This window comes from Balaenoptera physalus (assembly GCF_965194825.1).
Source record: "Balaenoptera physalus genome assembly, chromosome: 5".
Classification (NCBI taxonomy): Eukaryota; Metazoa; Chordata; class Mammalia; order Artiodactyla; family Balaenopteridae; genus Balaenoptera; species Balaenoptera physalus.
The window spans coordinates 142,084,788-142,110,632 of NC_138884.1; the positions used below are offsets into that span (position 1 = coordinate 142,084,788).

At 33.6% G+C, this 25,845-nt stretch overlaps 2 long non-coding RNA genes across 2 annotated transcripts in view; one reads left to right on the forward strand and one right to left on the reverse strand.

Moving 5' to 3' along the window:
* Positions 1-25,845, forward strand: part of LOC309661005 — a 471,219-nt gene that overhangs the window by 370,169 nt on the left and 75,205 nt on the right. The gene's annotated exons all lie outside the window — the stretch shown is intronic.
* The window catches only part of LOC309661011, a 736,889-nt gene that overhangs the window by 19,406 nt on the left and 691,638 nt on the right, over positions 1-25,845 (reverse strand). The gene's annotated exons all lie outside the window — the stretch shown is intronic.

Consider the following 25,845-nt stretch of genomic DNA (forward strand, 5'->3'; position numbering starts at 1 on the left):
GTATACAGTATTTCTATGATTTTATTACTTATAATAAAAAGATTTGGAATGTGTGCAGTGGGTAAAAGGTTTAGACAGAAAACAACTAGGAGGAAAAAAATGCTCAAAGCAGTTACATTTAAATGAATTTTCTCAAGAATAGCATGAGAATTTCTTCAGTAAAATAAGTTTTCTTTATTCTATTTCTCATTAGCAGTCACCAAATTTTAGGTTACGTTATGTTGGGTATGCCTATGTCTATATCGTTTGATATTACCGGAAATAGGTTTTATCATATTTATAAACTATTTTTTTTTAACTGTGATGATTTGTTAACTTGGTGTACCATTTTGTAAAAATAAAACTAGAAATTTCCAATATAAGAAAAGGGAAAATGTTTTGATTTCTTTCCAGTAATATATTTACTCCAGCATTTTCAAGAAATATGTTAATAGTATAAAGCAAGTGCTTACTCATCACAATGAAAATAAAAAACAAGCCAAAATAGCAATAGTAACTGTGCATCTTAGCCAAGGAATAATGGAATGGCAAATACACACAGAGACACATACACACACTTGAAAAAAGAAAGATCATTTAAAAACATAAAATAACTTTGATATGACATACATTTTAGAGTGACAGACAATGAGCATAATAACATGGAGAAGAATTTTATTGGTGCAAGCTCTATGATTTAAAAAACAAGCATACTTTATTGAACAGTGACAACTGGGGAAATGGTTGGGATTATAGTCTCAAATATGACATCAAAAGACTAAAATCTTTCATCATTTGCATTCTATGTACTTAAATGACTTCAAGGAATAAGTTGTTCCTTTCTTGGTGCCTAGGCACTAGCAGGGGGGTAAACTCGTTTTTGGCCACTGCTCATTGTGAAAACCACAGAATACAAGTATCCCAGGTAGAAATGATTTGTGTTCAGGAATTTTGAACTAAATTTATATGAACATTTTATGAGAAAGTTAAGGAAGACCTAATTCAGTTACTTACACATAAATATAATTGATATAGGTGAAACTTTTTTTTCTTTCTTGTTTAAATAAGTATTTTAATACTTCGCAAATGTCTATCTAAATAATTTTACACTTTTATAAAGTTCACCATATTTATTTTCATGTGTCAGCACAATGTATTTTTTAATCATTTAACCATCCCAAGATTAGTTAAAAATTTAGAAGTGTAGAATTTAGAAAGTATTTTAGGAAAGTACATTCTTCATGTAATTTCTTTTATTAAAATTGTATCAAAAGGACTTCTGAGCATTTCAAGCACATATTGAAAATACCATTTAAGACTTTGTAAACCTGTGAAAGCAAAATGAAATAAATTTGGGCAATGAAAAGTCATACAAATATATCCATTTCTAAATGATAATTATAATAGTGCTAATATTTCCTACAATCTGCTGAAACAGTACTATATATTCACTTATAATTATTAGGATGATTATTATTCATATGAGTAGCTAAAATGAAATCACAGGAGGAACTCAAAAAAGTATTTAGATGTGGCTATTAGTACTGAGGGTTTTTAAACTGTATCAGAAGGTGGCGCTAAGGGGAAAACTCATGCACAGACATACATATCTTGAGCAAATAAAATGTTATTTCAGCATCTCTCAAGTTCACCTTTCTCAGTAGGCTGATCCTCCCAATTTCTTGGCAAAACCAGAGACTTCATGGTCTCATTAAACCTTGGATTATAGCCCTCAAGGTTTCACTATGTTTGGCCATGGCATCCCCTAGGCTTCTGATTTCCTTGGAGGAAAAAGTAGCATATACAATACAAAGAGAAAGAAAAAATAAAATTCCCCCAATAATCTGATCACTTGTATTGGCTTCAAAAACTATCACAGCAAGTAAGGTTTAGAACTGTTTGTTAAATTAGTAGAAACCACCTATGCCTTATGTTCTGCTTCATAGGATATGACAAATTTTAGAAATGATAATTTTACCCAATAATCTCTTTTCAACACAATCTAGGGAGTAAGATATACCATGAAAATTTGACATACTCTCATGGAGTGGCATATCTTAGAGGTACTGAGGGTTCAGTTCTGTACCACTGCAATAAAGGCAAAGTAGCAGTAAAGTAAGTCACCTGAATTTTTTTGTTTCCCAATGCATATAAAAGCTATGTCTACATTCTACTGTAGTCTATTAAATGTGCAATAGCATTATGTCTAAAAAAAGAATGTAACTCACCTTAATTAAAGAATACTTTATTGCTAAATAATGGTGACCATCATCTGAGCCTTGAGCGAGTCATAAGCTTTTTGCTGGTGGAGGGTCTTGTTTTGCTGTTGATGGCTGCTTACTGACTGGGGTGGTGGTTGCTGAAGGTTGGGATGGCCGTGGCAATTTTTAAAAATAAGATAATAATAAAGTTTGCCACACTGATTGACTCTTCCTTTCACAAACAATTTTTCTGTAGCATGCACTGCTGTTTGATAGCATTTTACCCACAATAGAACTTCTTTCCAAATTGGAGTCAATCCTCTCAAACCCTGCCACTGCTTTATTAACTAAGTTTATGTGATACTCTAAACCCTTTTTTGTCATTTCAACAATCTTCACAGCCTCTTCACCAGGAGTAGATTCCATCTCAAGAAACCACTTCATTTGGTCATCCATATCTAAAATTCTAGCATAAATCGGTATTCTGATTTATTGCCCATGTTTTAAATCTTAGTACTAACCCTACATTTTCGACTGACATATAGTACAGAATAAATATTTTTGAATTAAACAGTGTCTTCAGATGTCATAAAGAAAATTCTAGATAGAGAGCATGAATTAATTATTCCAAACTGTCTTAAAAATCAGGCATATGTATTTATACTATGTTATATTAAAAAAACAATAAGTTTGGGTGAAATTTTGCAAATTTAAAAATATTTTTACAATATATTTGATAGATAACATAATTAAGAGACTAAAACACACAGTCTGTTGCAATAAAAAAGAAAATAGACAGCACTTTAATAAGTGAAAGTAAATTTTGAATCTCAATTAGAAAATATTTTGGTACATTTAAAATTACAATTTTGAAGAGCTAAAGCAACTAAAATAACAAATTTTCATACCTTAAACAATAATTTTCTTTTAAAATATCTACCTGGCATAATAGCAGGTGTTAATATTCTTTTGTTCATTCAATACTTATTTCAATAACTGATTATAGAGTCCCTCTTATGTTCAGATAGTGTTCTGGGGTCTGGGGATAAAGCAGTAGGGATAAAATAATCTCTTTAAAGTCTGGAGCCTTTGTTCTGGTGGATTTAGATATATCAGTGACTCTTCAACACATTTATTTATCTATCTATGTATGCAAAAGCAAGCATGGGTAGTTTTCAGATAGTGATATAACCTTGATGTTATTATGAATGAAGCAGGTGTTATTATGGATTTGTTCTCTAATTTATATTCTCTATAATATTTTGCTCTGTGGCTATCTACATATTCAACTCTCATATTGGAGACATCATCTCAGACCCAGAGTTGGGTGTAGTTTTCATCATGACGATATTAGAGCATTTATCTTATGTGTTGAGATTGTCCCCAAAGTCTCACAATTGCAGAACTCACCTTTGTAATGCATATTTCTGAGGATCAGCACTACCATCACCTTTCACTCTCACTGTAGCTCATAGTTGATCTCGTTGCTCTAACCATGACTCTACCCTATAGTAATTTATTCTCAACACAAAATCCAGGAATCCTTTAAAAATACAACTCTCATGCCCAAACCTCTGCACAGGTACCCCATTTTATTCAGAGTTAAAGTCTAAATAAATCCTTAGAAGAGCCTACAATGACCTACCTGTGTCAGGTTACATGGTAACCTGTTACACCCTTGCACTTTATCTCTGATCTCCTCTTCTATCCTCCCTCTCTCCCTACATTCCAGCCACACTGACCTCCTTGTTTTCCTTGAATTACAGGCAGTGTTTTTCTTCTACCCCTTCCCATTGCTTGGAATGTTTTCCCAGATACAACTGGCTGAGTGTTTACCTTCAAGTCTTTGCTAAAACCATCCACCTTCTCATAAAGTCTGCACTGGCCATCTTATTGAGTATTGCAACCTCCCTTTCCAGCTCAAATGCCTAGATTCTCCTTACCCTCTTCTACATTTTTACTTTTCCAAAGAACTGTTGAAAGTAATTCACTTATATATTATGTTTATTGTTTACCCACTGTCTGCCCACAAGAATATAAGCTCTATGATGTTTGTTTTATTTACTGATATATTCAAGTGCCTGAGACAGTCCAGTTCATATTAAGTGTCCAGGAAATATTTGTTGAATGAAAATTATGTTTTTCAGACTTGTCGATTTTTCACATTTTTTTTTAAAGGCTCTTTTTTTGTTGTTTGTTTTGTTATTTATTTATTTTTTATTTTTGGCTGCACTGGGTCTTTGTTGCTGCACCTGGGCTTTTCTCTAGTTGAAGCGAGTGGGGGCTACTCTTTGCTGCGGTGCACTGGCTTCTCATTGCGGTGGCCTCCCTTGTTGCGGAGCGCTGGCTCTAGAGCACAGGCTTAGTAGTTGTGGCGCACGGACTTAGTTGCTCCGTGACATGTAGGATCTTCCCGGACCTGGGCTCGAACCTTTGTGCCCTGCAGTGGCAGGTGGATTCTTAACCACTGCGCCACCAGGGAAGCCCCACATTTTTAAATATATTTGATTAGCCTACTGAGATTCCTATTCTTCAACTTTCAGTCCCTATGTCAATCTATCCAGAGTTTGATTTCAGTGTTTTGTTATTTGACCTCCTATCTATTTCTATATGTCCATTGTCTTTGCAGTCTTTAAAAGTCACAATATATGATTTACCATTTAAATTTTCTTTTTATTGTAATGTAATTAAGTAAAACTGGACAAAAATATACACAATATTTAAGTAATTCCTAGAAAAGCACAGTAAGGCTTTAAAAATGTATACTTATTTTACTGTGAATAAGCTGGGTACAATTTATTTATTATTATATATTGCAGAAAATTAGGCTCACTTTTAAAGAAGACTAAATAAATACACTTTAAAGATTATTCAACTCATATTTACAGTATGGTTTTCAAAGAACATCTTGGAGGCTTGCACGTTCATTAGCTGGATGTTCACATCAAAATGCTCTCTAGCTCAAATGTATGAAAAAAATAGAATTTCATATGAAAAGGCAAAATAGAAATAGGTAGATTCAGCTCGGTGCTCTGTGGGATGGGGGTGGTGGGAGGGAAGTTCAAGAGGGAGGGGATATACGTATGCATATAGCTGATTCACTTTGTTATACAGCAGAAACTAACACAACATTGTAAAGCAATTATACTCCAATAAAAAAAAGAAATAGGTAGATAAATAGATAATAGGTAGGTAGATAGATGATAGATACATACATAGATGTATATAGAATAAGTGTATTGAAATATCATACCTCTGATCTTTGGTAGCTTTTCTGAATATGCCTTAGCAAAAGATGTATAATTTATGTCAATCTACCTTGACCTTAATATACATATTTCAAATGAGTCATGAATACAGCCTTTGGTATAAATCAATCCAATAATTATCTCAGTCATGCTTTAATCTTATTGACTTTAAAATGAATCATATTACTCTTCTTTCTAGAGTATCTAATCTGTAAATCCCATCCAGTCTATTTTTCATCAAAGTCAAAACAATACAGTAGCTGTTGTTTACTAATATGCTTCTCCAAATTATCATTCCCAAATCCCTCAGGATGTTCCTAGATGCCCTCAATGATCATCCTTGTGAACAAGGTTGCTTCATCTTGGTCACCTACAATGTTAACGTAGTTTCCTTCTACTTTGCCATTCTTTTCACTTCCCTTCCCCACTCCACCAAGTAAACCCTTTCTGAGTCTTTAGCTATACCATATCTTGCTTTTTAAAAAATACATCTGTTTATGTATCTTAGAATGCATGTGTTTCTAGAAGGGTTTTTTTTTTTTTAATTTATGGAAAGGATATGTGTTTCCTATATTTTGTTCACTCAGCATTATATCACTAATATTTGTTTATTTTGCATTTAGTTGTAGTTCATTTGTAATAATATTTTATCATGTGATTTTTCCACAGTTTATCTCCATTTTCCATTGTGCAGAAATAAACTTGGCATTTCTATGGCATTTGAGTCAGCATTAGGTTTTTAGTATTATGAATAGTGCTGCTATGAACTTTCTCAAACATACTTCCTGGTGAATATGTCCAAGAGTTTCTTGTAGGTTTATATATGAATATGATGAGTTATATGGAATAGGAGTGATCAACTGTATACAGTACTGCCAAAACGTTTACTCAAATTTTTATAACGGTAAATTACAAAAGGTTGTAAAGCATGAACAGATTGTTAATAGAAGGGAATGCAATGGAAAAGAAGATAGTTTCAGAAGAGTGCCCAGGTGTGAAGTGAACATATAATAAATCTGCTTCAGGCAAATACCTCCCATAACTGTCCAACAGACAATGTTTTACTCCTTAAATCTTTTTTCTGTCTTTCCCAATGCTGAAAATTAGATCTTGCTCTACCATCCCACCAGTGTGTCAGAGATTTAGAAGAGATGTCATTAGTTTTACTATATATTAAAAAATGTATACGTGTGTATGTGTGTATATATGCATACATATGTAAGTACACACATATATAATTAAATTATTTAATCTATGATGAACAACAGCAGTTTCATCCAAGTAAAATGAATAGTCTAAATTGTGGTTTAAAAATAATTTATACTCCAAAGATTGTCATTTTTACTCTTTAAAAAGTAAAAGTAACAAAAGAACAGTTTAAAGATAATGAAAAACTATTATATATTTTATTAGAAAAGTTTGAGTATTATAAAATAATTTAAAATATAAATTTTAAAATAATATATTATTAAGTATGATGTCTATTAATTAGCAAAACAACATTAATTTGAAATAGAATCAGATTATTTGTCAAAGAGAAATTAGAGAAAGCACCATTTTCTGAATTTAATATGGGACTTTTTAATATATTTTCAGGAATTGATACATTATTAGGAGGCTTAACTAAGCTACATATGCAAGTATAGTTGATGGTATGCTACTTAAATAGATGATTAATAGTTTGTAAATTCATAACATTTTATTAACACTGTTATAACAGTAACAAATTTTAATAAATCATTACAATTACTTATTATTACAAAATGTACTGAACATTCTTATTATATCATTTTCAGTTGCTCAAATTCTGGCTACGATAGCCTCTTCATTGATGTTACAAAAAAAACTTTGGATATGAAGCATATGGCAAATTGCATTTTAGGAACAATTTTCCAAGAGCCATTTTCCATTATGGAACTTAAACAAACCATAAAGAACACAAAACAAACAAAAATAATCAGTACATAAAGCACTAATTTCAACTGAAGAATTCAAGGATAAATTCTGACCTGCAAATCAAAAAACTAATTATAAGAATTGACACTAACATCATTGTGCAGGAGAAAAAAAATCAGATTTCTGGTTCTAAGTGACTATAAAAGTAACATTTGACAATGATTTATTTCTATATTTTAAATGGGCATGCTTTAAAATTGAATTTAGGTTATAGTTACTTTATCAGCCAGGAAACAGAATACATGGAAAATATTTAAACAGAAGGTATTTCATTTGACAATAGGTTATGTACCTGTTAGAGTACTGAGACCAGAACTAAAACACAGAGTGACACCAGGTAATTGCAGGGAGTAGCTACAAGCCCTAAGACTGGGAGATATAAGGAAAAAAGATTGAGTTCATCAGAATTTAGAGGGATGGGGAAACAGCTTTCAGAACTGGAGCTCAGACTGCTGCTGGCCCTTCAGAAAGTGCGGTAAGGCTGCTTCTAGGAATGCCAAAAGTAGCCAGAGGCTGGGACCACCACACTGCTGAGGAGATTTGTTGTAGGACCAACAGCAAGCAAATAAGAATGAGAATGTGTCTTCTATTCTCCGTCCACTTTTCAGTCATTCTCTAAATCCCGTGTTGGCACAATCTAACCAGAAGTCAGCTGTCAACGGAGATGGGTAGTTTGCAAAATCTCAGCCTCAGCATTCACAGAGCAGAGCATAAAAAGCGGAAATTGTGATTTAGAAGCAATAGTTTTATAACCCATAATTTCATATAGGTTCCTATTGTATTATATTCCCACAGTTTATTTTCATCCAAATAAGGAAAAATTTATTGTTTCTTAAGGTTGGGTCGCCATAGGTATTTGAATATTTTGACTCCTCCTGACAAGGTTATCTCTTCATTCTCATGTCTTGCCAATATCTCTCTTCTTTCTTCTGCCCAACCATGTACATCACTATTTCCCAGGAAGATTGAATTCTAAAACTTGTCATTCTGTTTCTCACACTGGAGCATTTGCACATCCTGCTTTCTCTGCATGGAATTCTCCTCCCTCTTCTGCAGCTGGTAGACTCTCCTACATGTTCTTCAGGACTCTGCTAAGATGTCAGTATACTCGGCTTTGAGAAACAGGTGCCCCCCTTACTGACGACGATGACGCTACCTCCTAACCTCTACGGTAGAATGTGAAGCACAGTACTCATTTCGTTAACACTCTCTTTCAATAAACCGTAAGCTACTTGAATGCGGTGACCACCTTCTGTTCATCCTGATCCTGGAAAATGCAATATATTCAATATATATTTATTTGATTTTGAATCAGGAAGTCATATGCACACCATAAGGACGAATATGGTTGCTGTGTTTGAGCGCTAAATTTGTTCATAAATTTTATAGAAGGGAAGAAAAAAATAGGCAGCAAGATAAATTGAAGCTAGACTTTTATGTTTACTGTGAAAGGTGTGAAGGGTACCAATAAATAAAAAGGCTTGAAAAATGTGTTAAATATCAATGAACAAGCTTATCTGAGTGCACAAGAATGCAGGAGCAAAAACAAGATCATAATTAACACATATTATCAATCTCTATTTTTTTCCTGTTTCATAGAACATAGCTATCAATTGAAAGCAATGAGAAGAGCAAAACATGCAGGGGAATCAACCAAATGATCTCATAAGAGGAAATTACCAGCCAATAGTAGAGTATACTTCTTTTGATATCTGAAAAAACTGGCAGTTAGTTTTGCATTTGGTTAAAAAAGAAATAGTGGAAGAATAAAATAACAGGAGAATAAAAGAGCATGAGAAAGAAAGACATAAAGTCAAAAGGGATAATAAACATAAGAAAAAAATAATGAAATATGAAAAGAAAGAAAAGAAGAGGATGATCTGGCATGTTTCAGATGAGCCATTACTTGTACAAATGCCAACAGGTGTGCGAAGTCCTTTCACATGAGACTCTGAGAAGTTCTGGAGCATCTGAGCAAACATGTTGTCTCTGATTTTATATAAATTCAACTTTAGCCAGATTGCCTTTTTAGGCAATATTAACTGTTAGAGAAAAATTATTTCTTAAACCATTTCACTTCTCTTTTGCAAATGTCATATAAAATTTAAACTGCTAATATTCTTTTATCTTGATTTACAACCTTCATTCCTCAAGCGAAATGATAGACTATATTTGAGGAAACGTTATACCATTCTATTGACATAAGTCAGGTCTCAAAAAGAGCTCATTTTCACTATTCTAACAAAGAGAAAGAGAAGTAAAATTTTGTATCTGAGGGAGACTTTTAAAAACTAGGATGATAGGCAGGTCCTATCCCTTGGAGACAAAATTGGGGTTGTTAGAGGTAAGAACATTCTCAGGAACCTTGACCCTCTTTTTCTCTCTCTCACCTCTAATCCCAAACTGGCTATTTCACTTTCAAATATCCTGAGGCTAATTATTTCCTGATTGATCTTCTTAAATGAGCTTTTCCCTGCCTCATCTAGTGGATGTGTGCCCCTCCCTAAATCTTTTGTCAAACTTTCTTATAGAAAGATATATCCCCCAGAGGTTACTTTAGTTTTCTGTTAAATAGGTCAGCCTGAAACAGAGTTGAGACCAAGAACACAAAACTTCTATGGAATTAAAATTTGATGTTATATCTCTGTTACTATGGTGTGTGTTTCAGAGACTGTGAATGAATATGAATTTGGATTCCTGTAACAGCAATGCCAAATTACCTTGGGAGTTAGTCTTGGCAACAAGTAGGTTGCTCAGGAATATCAATTTTGAAAGCGACCACATTTGCAATGGAATTTCTATACTAGTCACTAAATTAATGCAGTGACCTTCAATGACATAATGTACATTTGCCTTTCCTGAACTTAACTATTGAAATTCTATCATTTATACTTCAAGACTGAGTTCAGAGAAAAAGTTTATAATATTTCACTTTCTGCTGAATTCTGTTATACTTTGGCATAGAGTTTTAATTTTATTCTTGGTTAAATATGGAAACTTTATTACTAATTGTTGTTTGACCATAAACAGAACATTGGACAAGAGTACATGGTTTTCTAGACAAATGCTACTTGAATTACTTATGGAAATTCATTTCTCTCTTAAAAAAATTTTTATTGGAGTATAGTTGATTTGCAATGTATTATTTTCAGGTGTACAGCAAAGTGAATCAGTTATACATATACATATATCCACTGTTTTTTAATTTTTTTAGATTCTTTTCCCATATAGGCCATTACAGAGTATTGAGTAGAGTTCCCTGTGCTGTACAGTAGGTTCTTATTAGTTATCTATTTTATATATAGTAGTATGTATATGTCAATCCCAATCTCCCAATTTATCTACCCACCCTTATCCCCTGGTAACCATAAGTTTGTTTTCTACATCCTTGACTCTACTTCTGTTCTGTAAATAAGTTCATTTGTACCCTTTTTTTTTTTAGATTCCACATATAAGTGATATCATATGATATTTGTCCTTCTGTGTCTGACTTACTTCACTCAGTATGACAATCTCTAGGTCCATCTGTGTTGCTGCAAATGGCATTATTTTGTGGGTTTTTTATGGCTAAGTAAAATTCCAAAGCTAGGTAAAGAGAAGTATTTGCTCTCAACCCCATACATATAGAAATCAGGCTGGCTTTACAGGTGTGTGATCAATGCAGTTGCACTGGGTCCCACGTTCAAAAGGCCTTCCATGTTTGGGATTAAATGTTCTCTGTTCACTGTCTTGAAACTCCTAACAATTTTACCTTTGAATTTTTTCTTTGAGTGAAGTCCAATGGGATAATTAAATAGGCCCCAGGGGCTTGGCCACTTGGCCCACCATAGTCCCACCCATCTTCCAACTCCTCATGTTGTCTTCCCAAGATGTTTTCTTGATAGTTTTCTTCCCACCCCTTGATGCCCCAGGACCTATCTGGCCCCCCATGCTCTCTCTCTGTCCCATGATCTCTGTTACCCTTTACCCTTCACTTTTTCCTGTAGGGAAGGGGGGGAGTAGAGGACGTCTGTGTTCTGCAGTTGTCTTCCATCTCTCAAAGGGATTTGGGTACAACTGTGGGGAAGGGAGAGATTATACCTACACACTTCAAGGAATCTCAGGGAGGAGGTGTGCCATCTCCCCCCAGGGCTGGCAGTGTTATAGTATGTTTGATGAGCAACTTTGACCCTCTAGCCTACCCTTGATTCAGGTGTTAACAGGGCAGGTCCTGACATGAAGATTACAATCACTTGACGGTCACCCTTGCACTGAGGATTAAGGTGGTGGTTTGTTGGAAGGGGAAATTGATTCCATAGTCCTCAAGTGGGGCACTGTTCTTTAGCCCAGCAGCTGGTAGGAGGAGGAATCTGGCAGCTGGTGGGTCACCTGCATGCCTGCGTGAGTATTCCCGCAACTGAAGGAGCATAGCATTAAATATTGAATAAAAAACACTGAAAAATGCTACAAATAGACACTGAATGCTATATTGTTAATGATCAAATGCAGTAGAAATCTGAATTCAATGTAAAAGATATATGTTACAAGATACAAACATGGTATTATGATACTATTAATGTCAGAGCAATACCGTCTTGTGGAAATTTCAAAGTAGGCATCCATAACTGTTATGGTTTGAACAGGAAAGTGGAACCAGTATGAGTGATATGTAAATTTCAAACATATAAAATATGTATGAATTATACATACTTCATACATATTTGCATGAATTATTGTAACGACTGAACTTTTTACAGTTGTGGGAGCTGGTAATGAAGTCTATGAAGGTCTGCTGCCTCTGTGTGTGTTGGTAAGCCTGAAGGCACTGTGTGTCAGCAGAGGTGGCAGTTACTAAGAAAAGTTGGATGTGAAGCAATAGAGAGTGAGGGTAAATTAGAACTCACAAGGACAATCTGAAACCTACAAGGACAAACTGAAACCTTCATCTGTCCTTACTGCATCCATATCAATGACATGGTTAACCTACAAAAGAAGCTGGAATCCTTTGCTACAGAGCTATCCCAGTACACAATTTAGAAGTTGAGTTACCTGAAGGAAAAGAGGAATTGGCTGCGGGTCCTCCTGTTGTCCCATACCAACATGGTGAGCCAGTGAGAAAATGTGTTTGAGTTACAGTGATACCTGGCACACTGTAATGTCCTTTACCTTGTAATGGCTGCTCCTTCACTGCCAAATTTAAAATTTAACACAGATTTCTCTTGTGACCCCCCTTTATATGGAACCACCAAGGGAAAAAAGATTCCTGTAATTATAGTTACAACTTCGGCAAATGAACACTGTACAAAGTTACTATAGATCCCAATGTTATTCTATATCAAGTATATAAATGTTTTAGGATATTAGTAATTAAGTAGATTTGATTAGAAAGATTTCTTTTAAAAAGTTGTGCTGTGAATCTGATTTTTCTACCTCTCAAGAGGAATATATGAGTGGCACTACTTCCTAAACCCAAGATTAATGAGCGAGGCTTCAAATGGACCACATACTGAACTTGATATACATTTTTTTTGTGGTTGAGTAGATACAGGGTATGGGTACATGACTCACATATTAGAAAGTGAACATAACTTGCCTCAACAGAGTAAAAGCTGCTGTCAGGGAAATAACTGTATTGCCTTCAGACAGCAGATCAAATACATGTGACTCTTGGAGACCAGATGAACAATCATAGTAGAATGAAAAGAGATCGTACCTGAGATGGTGTGTTAGTTTGGGTTCCTGAGAAGAAAAACCTAAGATGAAGAATTTTGTTCAAGTGATTTATTAGGGGAGTGCTTTCAATAAAAGATGGAGTTGTGTTAGTATTTTGTTTCGTTTCATTTTTGAGACTGGAACAGCGCAAGCTTTATTCAATGGCCAAAGAATGGAGAAGGGGGAACCTAGTTTGCAAAACAACTTCTCCAGGATTAGTGTTCTATGCTGTGTAATAGATTACCACAAAGTTAGCAGATTAAAACAACACTCATCTATTATCTCAGTTTCTGTAAATCAGAAGTCTGGGCATAGCTTAGTTGGGTTCTCTGCTCAAGGTCTCAGAAGACTGAAATCACATCCTGAAGGATAGTGTCCCATCTTTACAAAGTCTCATCTCAAAGCTGGTAGATCAGCTGCACCTTCAAGAAACCATTCCTTTACACCAAATGTCTAGCAGCTTGTGAATAGTGTGATACGTGGCAGGATCAGTTGAGTCCATGTTTTGTAAGGACTGCTGTCTTTCCTTAGATGTAAATTTGTCCCTTTGAGCCTAGAAGATATTGTGAAAGATCTCATAAGACCCTTTTTGAGCATACACATAGTGGTGCTGGCTGGCGTACTATGGGAAGGAAAGGCAAACCCATACCCATCCCAGTCAGAAGGAAACTTTGCCAGTTCCAGGGCTGAAGGTGACTGATATTGAGAGTTTCTATCAAGTGGTTGGCTGGCCTCCACAGAAGTTGGTTTCATGGACCCAGCTTTGGTCTCTGTTGCTTGCAGGTCAGAAACTCAGGAGTGGCAGTCACCAAATCAATGTTGAGAGAGCTGATGTTACTGAGCCCATGCATAGCTTCCAATACTGCCACCATGTTAAATCCACCCTACAGAACAAAGGAAAGGTCCACTACAGTTCAGCCGATAGAGGCTATGGAATGTAATAAAAGGGACAGAAAGTTAGGTAGAATTGGAATCAGCCAGCTAAAAAAAGTAATAGTGCTTTTGTCTAGAAAGCTATTGTGGAGAGACCCAACAAGAAAGTCTCTAAAGAACCTACATGCATTATCTAAAATGTAAGCTTTAAATAAATTTCTTGCTGAGAAGCGGGTGAAGGCGTTGTTTAGTGGAGCTAGTTGAATTATTCTCTTCTTTCCCTATGCTTCAACTTGAGAGATTATCAGGAAATATCATCAGTAAGTGAAAAAGAGAAGTCATTAATGTAATTCTGGCTAGGAGTTTTGATTATCAGTTCTGAAAAACTTTACTTACTAAAGTGAGACACTATTTGTAATTTAAATTGACTATAGGTCTCTGAATTACTTAAGAGTGACCAGAAAAGACATGAGCATTTTATTAGCTGTCAGGGGAAGAACTAGCAACTATGGTCCCTAGGAGTCTTATTTAGTTCAAAATATTGACTACAGAAATATGTCCCACAGAATAGAAATGGACAACATTCCTGAAAATGAAACGAGAAACATAAGATGTAAGTGCTTTTCTTTGACAGTGTCTAAAATGGCACAGACCAAACACTAGAGAAGATGAAGCCAAGAGGTCATTGACCAGGAAGCCACAAAAATGTCAATGACCTCATACTGTACCTAGACCTGACCTCAAACAGGATTACTAAGAAAAGTTAAGAAATTTGGCATAGAGAACATTAAAATTAAATTTTTGTCAAGAGGGCTTAATTCTTGGTCCTATTTTAGGGAAAAGGTGATGCATAGGCCTCATTTTTTTCTTGTAAATCCTCTTTTCTCCTACTATCTAATAGTTATATATAAGGGAGCGATATTTGACACATAACATATAAGATTTCGTGCAGCTCCTTGTAGCTTTTGCCACTCACCATGCATACAATTTGTAATCCATGATTTCTTTTGTTCTTTTATGTTTTCAAAAGATACAGAACTCTTAATTTCTTTTTTATTTCTGTGAATAACATTCTTTATCCGAAGCACTTTGAAGAACGATGCTGCTTAGCAGAAGTAACCTCAGTAATAAGAAATGGTAACTATACGACTCTTTTCTTCAGTGTTTGTGTCTGAATCTTCCTTTTGCTTCTCAGTTTTAAAATGTTTTCCACTACTGCTTCTATATTTTTTCAAAATGAGTTTTATGACTTAAAAATAGAACATTATTATAGTATTTTTCCATTAGTTGCAAAGATTTCCAAAATCTTATTTTCACAAAGTGTGTTGTATAAGTAACCAAGGAATGGCTAATCACTCAAGAGGAACACACTTAATCATAAACAAAGAGCCAGACTGATCTAAAACTTCTGAGGGCCAACTTTGTAATCCTGGACATAAATAGATAATAATGTCACAGATCATTACCCAAGAAAAAAAATTATTTGAATAGACACATTTCTTCAAGAACTACAGCTCATATTTTTGAGTTAACCAACTTCAATACAGGAAATTATTCATGAAGATAAAGTTGATTGTTTTTTTTTCAGGTTTAAAAGGTGAATGTGACTAATATCCCTGGCTGTACTTTGGTCATGTAGTTTAATTAGAACATGTTTTGTAGCAATTAATTCATAGTGTCATAAATATAACTTTTAATCACCAATTTATACCCTAAAGAGTAAGAAAATACAAGCAAACTCTTCTGAAGATTATTAATAATAAAAGACAAAAAAATGAAAGTAAATATTTAATTACATCTGTTGCCATGGAATAAGACCTTTGTGTATCTATTCCATCTTCCATATTACCACCCACTTCATATTATAAACGCCCAAACAAATGTAGGTCTGAGTTTGTTTTGCTATGGCAGAGTAATAACACAAAATGATCCCACCATTTTTAATATCCAATAAAAAGTGATTTTAAATAAAAAAGTATGGTAATATTTTATTAGAATATGTATAAAGGAGAAGCAATAAGATCTTATACACAGATATATTTTTATATTTGACATTGAGGTAATTTTTATTTTTTAAATTTTATTTTCCAGAGCTGATTGCCAAAAATTTTTTAAGCTATTTTCACTTCTCTATGCGATTACCTGTACTATCTTTCTTATACCCAAAATGATTATTTAATTTCTAATGCTAATTAGTGTATTTGTAAATTCAGTTAACAAATATATTTCCTATTTTCTCTGCTAAGAAATCCAGAATATAAGGGTAAATAATCCATAGCTACACAATTTTATGATCACGAATTTAAGTATAGGAGATAAAAATTATAATATAAGGAAACTATGTAAATCTCCATGTAAGTTGTATCATGTTCTATAGGATTTCAGAAAGTAATCATTTCTTCAAGTGGAATTAGGATTGAATATTTGAATTTAAAAATGCCCTTTGAGTGAGACATAAAACAATGGATCAGATTTTACTAAATGGATAGTGGGCATGCCAGGTAGAACAGAGAAGATACATAAAGCTACAGAAGCATTAACAAGCTTTGTTGCAGACTATCAAGAAAATCAAAAGTCCAACTTGTTTAACCTTTATAAGTTTCAGGGAGTAGAGATGTAAGAGTCAAAAGATAGTTGGATCAGGTTTGTGAAGGTTTGAATTCAGCAGGAAAGAGAATTACATATATTCATATTATATACATATGTTATAATTAACTATATATAATATATATTAATGGTATCTATTCATATATATATATTATCATCTAAGTAGGAGTATACAAAATGGATTTGGAGAGAAAAAAGAGACATAGGAGGTAGGGAGACCAATTTTCAATTTCTAGACTACAGCAATATTTTTATATTAACCACCTGTAGGGTAGGAGGAGGGGAGAATCCCACTAGAATAGGAATCATCTTCCTTGTGAAAATAAAGGATGATGATAAAGAGGTTGTTTATGATGAGAGGGCAGGGTTAGGCTAGATTGTTTGAAATGCAAATGAAGATGGCCAAAGGATTTTTTGCTATATCAAATTTCCCTTTTAATAAATGATATAGTTGTTATAAGCATGTATGTGTATGTATATGTAGTCGTATGGGTCTTATGTTTGTTGTTTGGTTATCTCTGATGTTTGCTGAAGAGAAGTTGTAGAGAGTGTACATTTAAAGACTATTGGGGAAAAATAAATAAATAAATAAGACTATTGGGAATAGATAATTGGTCAAAGTTATAGGATTTAATGGAAGTTTTGTTGAGAATAATTAGTTCTTATATGAAGCTATATTAAACTTTAGTTACTAAATATTGCTTTTTGTTGGTCACTTTTTACAAGATTTGATGGTTTAATAAATAGGTTGTTTCTTATAAGTTCATAATATTAAAAACATATATTCTCTCTACTACTCTCTAGTCGCTCTACTTTTGTGTGTGTAAGCCTCATGAATCCTGCCTCTGACAACTGGGATGTGACAAGAAATGGGTGGAAAGGAAGAAGTTCTATATTCTCCTGTCAGAAGTCTGCTCATGCAAACTTTTTTTGGCATTAAAATTATCCACACAAATCTGCCCAACTGTGATTAAAAAAAAAAAAACTACCAACAATGATTTCTGAATATTTTATCATTTCTATATCACCAATTTGGAATATATATTTAAATCAAGAATATACCAAGAAAAACTATAAATATCCACAAAACTAAAAATAGAAAATATTTACATTGGAAAATCTCGAGGGACAAAGGATATCAATGTTATTTTATTAACGATGACTAAAAATTGGAGACTTGATTTAATATTGTGTTGACTATGAGACATCAAATCAAATGAGCTTTTTGAAATAAGCAATGTTTGGATTTATAGTGTTAAACACATGTAAACATTGGAGATTGATGTTCTGGGGTTTGGTGCTTTGATTTTTTAAGCTTATTTTACTTAGAAGCAATGCACACACACACACACACACACACCATTTTTAAATATCAAGTTTTCAAACTAAATACATCAGTTCTTATAATTCTCCCATTTCTCATAATTCACATAGTATTTAACACTGTTTGTTTATTATACTATTTTCAAGTTTGAAAGTACCTCTCTCCTTTCAAAATCTATCCTACTGAATGTTCTCTTATGAACATCTGTACTACCATCTACTGGAAAGGTAAGTATATATCAGCAATCATGTTCTTATCAGCCATTCAAAACAGAATACAAGTAATTTGAAAAGTGCAAAACAATATTATTTTTGATAATCACATTTTACCATTTAATAATAATAATAATTGTGATTGCACATACATATCATACAGAAAAATATATACACACATATGTATTTATACTGTATATCAGTTGCATTTGTGTACTGATCATAAAATTTTTAATTAAATTGCATATTTATTCAGTATTCATTGTTCACTAAATCTTTTTTTTTTTTTTAATCTCATGATTTCGTTGTTAGATTTCAATTACTTTCTGAATGTAGAGGTCAAATAAAGTTTGCATGTAGTGAATTAACTTTTCACCTGTCAACATTTATAGATTTTTGTTTCCTTAATGGCATGCTTTTCAAAGAAGTAATACTCAAATTGTCCATAAGTGTCAGATCTAGGTGCATCTAGATGAAATTCAGAAATGTAAAATAGAGCACTATATTTGCAAGTAAGGATAGGCAGATAAAAGGCTCATATTCATGGACATCTAAGCTGCATGAATTCATGTTTGTGCATTATGATGGCTAAGTTTCCATACGTGGAGAATGAGAAACAGTGTGTAAGCGTGGCACAGACACAACCGTTGCCTTGTGAGAAGTCTGGGCTCATATCCCGACTCTCCACCTGCAAACTTAAAACCTGAGCAATTTCAGTAGCATTTCTGATGCTCAGAATCATACATACCAGGGCTTTCGAGAACTTCAGAGATAATTGATACACATAGTTCCCATTAGCTCTTCTTACAGTACAGAAAAATTAGCAAAAATTCTGGATGATAACAGTTTACAAATATTTCACAAATATCTTTGGATTTATTTCTCATTTGTTACGTTACCCCGGGGTTAGTCAGCTCTCTTCAATCAGCCACCATATGCTAATAATTGTGATAAAGTTCATAGGAGTACCTAAGTCAGCAATGAATTGATTCATTTGTTTCAAATAGAAAAGAAAAGCAAATTTGAGTTAATTTTTGCTCTCAATGTATGCATTCAGTGAGACAATGTATGTGCAGTATGCATACTTCTTTTGGTTTTGACAATAGATTTTTTTGAATAATGCATTTAAATATAGAATCTACAAACAAAAAAAAAATAGAATGGATTTTACATACTTGGGGATTAGTGTCTATAATTAAGAACTCTATCCAGTTAAATGTCTGGGCAGCAAAGTCATAAATTTTATTACTGTTATTGTTGTCAGTGTTGCTTATTACTGTTTATTGTTAAGTAAAATTTATAAATAAGATCAACATACATTTGAATTTAGAATCAATTGGCAAGACATTATTTCTTCTGGGCAAGTAGAAATGGATATTTATTAGACTTGTAGAAATGGTAAAAGCAACTATTTAAAGTCAGGCATATTTAAGGAGCTCATTATTTCTACTCAAGTACTTACTAAGTATAGTTGGAAATCAACATTTAATGATTTTGGTTAAACATCAAGTAAAAAAGTGTACTCTCAAATTATAGAATCTGTATTTTGTTTTATTAGGAGTTAAAATAAGGGTAACAGAAAAGAAAAAATTATTTTGCTATAAAGTTTAGCTACTGACGTTGGCAAGTAATAAAATAAATATGTTGATTTAGAATGATTTACTAGAACAATGACATCCATATATCTATAGTAACTATAATTTAATGAGCTTTTCTGACTGGTAGTGAATGCTTTAAATGTGTTCTAATAAATTAAGCAATCACATTTATGTGTTATTCACATTTATTTTATTACACTTTATAATAAATAAATCTTGAGAATACAAATTCTAAAAGGCAATTTATATGATATTCCAAGAATCAATCAAGTTTTTAATTCACGTAAGAAATTAGAGCAGTGTGAAATACATTACAAAAGAAAACATAAAAAAGTACAATAAATATAAAATCATTAAGTTTATGATAGCGTTTTAATCCTTGAAATCATCCTCCAAAAAACCATTATTCATATAAGTGAAAATAATAAATTATGTTTTCAAGCAAATTTGTACTTTACCTCCTGGGGTGTATGCTATTATAATTAGTGACAACACGTAGTAAGTACACTTTTGTAAGCTTTACTCACCCAAATTTTTATCATATCACTTATTTAAGAAGTACTTATTTATAATATCACTTATTTTAGGGACTCATGTGCCTTTTAAATACACTTCTATGAATTTTTTACAGTCATACTTTTTGTGGCTGCCTGTAACCTATCTTTTTTTTTCTACTTCCCAATCAGCCTTAATTTCTATAATATATCTAAAGAAAAAGCTGAAGAGTAGCCATGATCAAGTGTGAACAGCATGTCCATACAACATACAAATTGCATACAAATGTAAACTTCATTTTCCAAAATGATGAGTGTGTGGATTACATTTACTTCCAAGGAGTTTTACAACAAAATAAAATGTCATATGCAAATAACCTAGCAGAGTTCATGTCTAATAGTAGTTATGTTATGCATGTTCTGTCCTTTCAGTCCTAGGAGGAAATTATCTGGATATTTTGTTAAATGATTCAAGCAACTGTTCTTTCCTAATTTTGCCACCACGCCCCACCAGCCCCACTCATGGGTATACAAAAAAGTATGTTAAAAGGATGATAAATGGCCTGACATTTGGGGATTCTCTCAGAAAAATCAGTGAAGAAATATTACAAGCAGAAGGTTTATAGTGAAACAGACAGTATACATACTCTTAATGTTAAAATTATTGTTTCAGTTATAAAACCTCTTTATCTGAAGGATCTAAATTATATTGGTTCCAGTTAAACTAAGCTTATCCTTGGATTTATATATACATCCCCAATATCAACCCAAACTCAAGTAGATAGCAGCTTCTTGTTCTTGTCCATAAACTTAATTTTTGAGGGGTCATCCTAAGCAGCAGTCCTCTACCCATATAACTTTAATATATCTGCTGCATTTTTCTAACACTGAAATAAAAAGTAAAATAATCGGAAAAGCACTAAATTTGAGGCTTGATCATCTGTTTAGTGTGAGCATGTCTTAGTAAGTGTATGTAAGTTTGTTTTCTTTTTAGACTTGAATATTATCTTTGGTTTTTCCCAGAATAGAAATGGTAGTTCTGTGACCATGCATCCTTAATAAAAAGGAAGTAAAGGCAAAATGGCCACAATCATTATCTAGTGTTTCTGTGAGCAGATTAGTTTCCGGTGATCACTGGTGAGAGGCAAACATCTTCCTCCACAACACTAGGGTTCTATTACTGTTACCACTTCTGATACAGTAAGTGACACTTCGGTGTCTGATGGAGTTTATTTGCCTCTTAGGTACACCATACTCACTGAAGCATCACACAATAATATTAACTCAGATTGTAAACTCAGTGAACCAGTGCACATCGTCCCCAGTTCTATGCTATGCATAGCACCTAATTCGCTGTATAAGACTGTGCTTGCAGTCTGAATATTGTCCAAAAAAAATTATTTTACAAGAACAAAGGTAGAAAATTATGAGTAATAACATTCAAAACTAAGGAATATATTAAAGTTTTAAAAAAATCAATTGCATATCTGGTATTCCTAGCCTGTTCACTTTTCTAGAACCTCGTTTTATAGAACTAGTTGTTATCTTTCTTTTTCTAAGCATTTGTTGCTGCTTTTTTTTTTAATGTGATAGCTTTTTGTTTCTTCTTTCATAAAATCTTTCATAGTTCTTAAAAATCTTTCATAGTTCTGCTTTCACACTCCCTATAGCTAATTTTGTTTCCAACCATCCTTCACTTTTCTTCTCAGTCACAAAACAGAAAATCAGAAGGAAGCTGAAATAAAATTGCCTTTTTAACATTTTATAAAAATTAGTTTTTAATACCATAACCTAAACTCATATATCCTTTTTCAACTAGGAAAAAAATCATAGTACTACAATTTATTTATGCTCTCCAGCTAAGAAAATCTATTTCAAGACAATTTATGTCACAAATAACCTGCCCTTGTATCTGTACAAAATATATTCATAAGGGAAGAGAAACAAAAGAACGAAAAAATCAGTAAACCAATAAGTCTAAAATGTTTATTTTTTGGAAAACAATGCATCTATAAAATGGTTTCAGTAAACTAAAACATTGTTCACAATATAATTGTGTGTGTGCTTATAAGATAGTAGATAAGGTGATACCAGTATGGAAAAATATTTTCAAATGATTATAGGATTGCTTATGCTCTTGAGGAAACTGACTATTATATATCTTTTGGTCTAGTATAACTCACAATGCCGGAATCGTTTTCACATTCCTCAAAAATGATTGTTCAATATGGATAGTCCATTCCTTTTTAAGGTTATTCTGAATGTGGAGGAGTTCGCTGATACACATATAGATCACAGCAAAACAATTTGGAATCGAGTCTGAAAGGAATAAGCAGAAATATAAACATTATTTCTTAGGAATTGAATGGAGAGGGGTAAAAAGAGATTAAGAATTAGTATGGAAATGAAAAAGAGAAGTGGGTATTTAGACACAAAGGGAAGAGAAGGAGGAAAGGAATAAAGGGAAAGAGAGGAGGAAGAGCAAAGGATTTGGTACATGGTTGGCACTCATTTCACTTTGGGGTATAATTCGCAGGTTGTCTTAACACAGGTGGCTTCCACAGCTTAACAGTAATAGTTCATTTTAGGCTATCATCAAAAAAAATCTACAAATAATAAATGCTTGAAAGGGTGTGGAGAAAAGGGAACCCTCCTACACTGTTGGTAGGAATGTAAATTGGTGCAGCCACTATGGAGAACAGTATAGAGGTTCCTCACAAAACTAAAAATAGAGCTACCATATGATCTAGGAATTCCACTACTGGTCATATATCCAGACAAAACTATAATTTGAAAAGATACATGCACCGCAATGTTCATAGCAGCACTATTTACAGTAGCCAAGACATGGAAGCAACTTAAATGTCCATCGGCAGATGAATGGATAAAGAAGATGTGGTACATATATACAATGGAATATTACTCAGCCATAAAAAATAATGAAATATTGCAATTTACAGCAACATGGTTGGACCTAGAGAATATCATACTAAGTGAACTAAGCCAGACAGAGAAAGACAAATATTATATATCACTTATATGTGGAATCTAAAAAATAGTACAAGTGAACTTATTTACAAAAAAGAAATAGACTCACAGACATAGAAAATAAACTTATGGTTACCAAAAGGGAAAGGCAGGGAGGGGTAGGGACAAATTCAGAGTATGGAATTAACAGATACACATTACTATGTATAAAATAGATATGCAACAAGGATTTACTGTAAAGCACAGGAACCTGTATTCAATATCTTGTAATAACCTATAATGGAAAACAATCTGAAAAAAAATATATAACTGAATCACTGCTGAAACCTGAAACTAACACAATATTGTAAATCAGCTATACTTCAATAAAAAATAATAGTTCATTTTATGTTGGAGGGCCTTCCTTATATTTATTGAAATTGGCAAACTCTTCTCTTGGAGACTCGTTTTTCTCTAACACCTTGATACTTAATGAGTAGTTTTCATATCATCAGTGACAGCATCTCCTGGGAGCTTGTTGGAAAGACGTTTGTGACAAGACCCCAAGTAATTTGTAACACACATAAATACTTGGGAAGTACCACTTATTACATATTTTTAAATTTACAAATAAAACCACTTTATATGAAATTGCAAATCAGAATGACTGAATGTGGAAGAGATACTTGAGCATTTGGGTGAATCTTACACTAGGAATTTAGGATTATACCAGAGTACACTGGTGAGAGAAGCTGGAGGACTTAGTGAGCATAGAGGATCTAGGAAAGTCTGTTGGAGGCTGGCTACAACTTTCTGGTAAAGGTAGGAATAGCAGTGTAACCCATGCTTCCATCTGAGAACCTTTGAAACAAGTGCTAATCAATATTTTACTGGGGAGGTAGGGAATCACTCATCATGCTGCATATCTTGTGTATCATGCAGAAGTACGTTGGGCCATAGAAACATTTTAGATGATAGCAGTGTGCCTTTGTTGAGCCCTAATTGGAGTTTTAGGGAAATAGATGGAACAATTAATTCTCTAGACAGCGGTTTGTAACAGCTGATATCTATGTCCTTTGTGGGTTTTTTGTTTGTTTGTTTGTTTGTAGGGTAATAGGGGAAGGATATAAACAAAGGAATATGGAACTTTCTGAACCTTCACTAGAACCAAGGTGCTATTCTGCTATTCTGAGCTCTCAAGGACAGAATGGATGAGTTTTTTTGTTTTTTCTTTTCACAAAACCATTGGGAAAATCAGCACCATTGAATATCAGCTCTCAAAATGTCACCAAAGCAACCTGTTAGTAACACAAGCCTACGTTTATTGCTTAAATGGTAAGGGTGTAAATGTATATTCATATTTTATTTTATCCTGACAGTAAATACAAGGTTTCTGGATCAGAGGCAGATTGATTATTTGCTTACAAAAAATATCTTCGTGCTAGTTGTCCATGCTACATTTCCCTCCATGGGGCCATATGGTGAGAGCCAACCGGACCCAGCACGTGGAGCGGAGGAGTAGAAAGGGATCCATACTGTAGGGTAGGAACCCGAAATCATAAAAGTAGAAACTTAATATATAGGTGTTGGCATATTACCTACAACTCCCCTCTACAGATAGAGTGATTATTTTTACTCTGGAATGTAAACAAATCCTCCTTTTGGGAGAGAAGATGAAAGTCACCTAGGTTCTCACAACCATTTGGAATGTAATGAATGATTCTGGGTTTTATTACCATTTGAAATGTAAACACAGGGCTCCAAACCTATCTCCTTAGAGTATGAGGGGTAAATGATTTTAGGAAAAAGGAGACACTATCATTAGAGCATGTCAGTTGTCTTTATCAGAAAGCCCTGATTGTGCAGAAAAATAAAAATATTCTCAATAGGAGAGCACTACCTTGACAGTGGCTTAGTAGGGTTTCTGAGAGGGAATGGCAAAGTCAGATTTTGAAGTCTTATTAGGGTGCATCTTTCAGTGGAGGGGTTCAATTAGGTTAGGGTAAGAATCATGATGTAACAGTTTAGAATTGGTTAAGAACAGCAAGGCAAGGACTTGAGGCAAGGGATTTAAAACTTTCTAAGGTGTAAACTATTGTTTGATGCTTCCTGTTGAAGAGTTGATGTACCTTTCAGAAAGTTCCTGGAATGAAATTATTTGGAACTTTTATCTTCCAGGGCAAGAGTTTTCTAACATTATAAAGTTATATTAATGAAGACAATGGATTAAAGTTATGTTAATGTAAATTGTAAGCTGTGTAACTGGTTTTGATTCTTAGAGCATTCTGTGTATTTTGGTGTAGAGTTAACTAATTATACCTCAGGTCCCACACCCCCTTCACACCCAAGCATGACCTGCCTGTTGACTGTGTCTCTCTTAATTGCCTCTCTGCCAGACAAGACATCTGGATATGGAGGTTGGAACAGAAAAAAAGGGGAGCCTGAGTATTTAGGAAACTCAACCACATATGGGGAAGTTTCAAAATATTTAGAGTCAGTGCCCTGGGGGATATCAGGGAAGGCTCTGAAGTTCTACATGAGGTGACAGAAACTAAAACCTATCATAATTTGAGCATTAACATAAAATGAGCCTATGTTTACCTGTAGGCTGGTAAGTCCTGGCATGTTTGGCTTTCATTACTGGTTTCCGAAGAAATAATGAATTATATTAGAATTCTTATCTATATAAAATTGA